General features: G+C 35.0%; 1 protein-coding gene across 1 annotated transcript in view; it reads left to right on the plus strand.

Moving 5' to 3' along the window:
* The first annotated feature begins 152 nt into the window (after nt 1–152).
* The window catches only part of mrpl41 (mitochondrial ribosomal protein L41), a 3,689-nt gene continuing 2,687 nt past the window's right edge, over nt 153–1,154 (plus strand). The window contains exon 1 of the mRNA XM_023397651.2: nt 153–285. The gene's annotated coding sequence lies outside the window, so the exon portion shown is untranslated. The remainder of the gene's footprint in view (nt 286–1,154) is intronic.

Here is a 1,154-nt window from a genome sequence, read left to right on the forward strand (position 1 = left end):
AAACTGCTACATTTGAAGCACTTCAATAGTTAAACTGAACATCAACACAGAACTTTGAAATATCTTTGCTTTGCACATGCTGCTCTTTTACCGATTTATTTTGAAGGGCAATTCTTCTTGTTCTAGTGATCGCTGTCATACTTAGCTTATCGGCCAATCATTGACTGGCGAGCACAAGTATCTCGGATTTTGATTGGTGGATATTGGTGCTTCTCTGCCAATCGCTGAACACTTCATTGGACAGTCGGACACATTTACTTGCATTGGACTGACAGTGTGTTCAAGGTGAGAGGAACTGAATTGTAACAATATAGAAACGTATGGGCAGTTTAAAATGAGAACATTTAAACGTCGTCTATTATTATTGAGTAAATCTATAATCAGCTTGCTAGCAGACGATGTTGCGTTAACCGACTGTTAAATCAGCTAGCTAGTAAATGAGATGACCATTAGCATCACAACACTTTCGAGTTGTTTTCTAATCTACGTTAGAAACGTTACGCAGGTTTTTCTTTCCTTAAGTCATTTTCATTAATTCACTTAACGTAAACGTGTCAAAATATATAGTTGAAGATGTTGATTTCTTTCTTGGACTCCTTTAATTAAGCCTTAAGTTAAGGCTGAAGTGCTTGTCGAAAAATTCGGTTATTCTTGCTGTCTTGATTAAAAAACATGGCTGCGGTCGAAAAGTCAAAATAATCTCCTTTTCTAACCACTTTTCCTCGACATTGATGGAAAACGTCATGAGGTCAAGTGAAGATGTGAAGGGGACTTGGGAAAGGAATCTGACCGCACTTACACTAAGCTTCTTTAAAACTAACTTTATTTTTAACAGTTGGAGGATAAATACTCCTTTCTTAACCTCAAAAAGAAAACAAACTATTGATATATTGAAATAAAATGACATGAAAGAAATATACAAGAGAAGGTTGGGCCATTGAAATAATTAAATAAAAATAACGAACTGAGCAAGGGATCAGAATGAATTATATTCAGAAATAAGTACAAGGGTTCCTGGCATAGGCACTTCTGACATATCTATACAATTATAATGTAGAGAAAAAATTTTGTGCATTCCACAATGGAAGGGGATTTAGTGAAACTACATGTATGTATAGCTTAAGCTTTAGTGTTTTGTTATGATGATGATATTA

This window comes from Seriola lalandi, unplaced genomic scaffold (genome assembly GCF_002814215.2).
Source record: "Seriola lalandi dorsalis isolate HSWRI2012SDOR001 ecotype SW California unplaced genomic scaffold, Sedor1 jcf7180002054883, whole genome shotgun sequence".
NCBI classification, from domain to species: domain Eukaryota; kingdom Metazoa; phylum Chordata; class Actinopteri; order Carangiformes; family Carangidae; genus Seriola; species Seriola lalandi.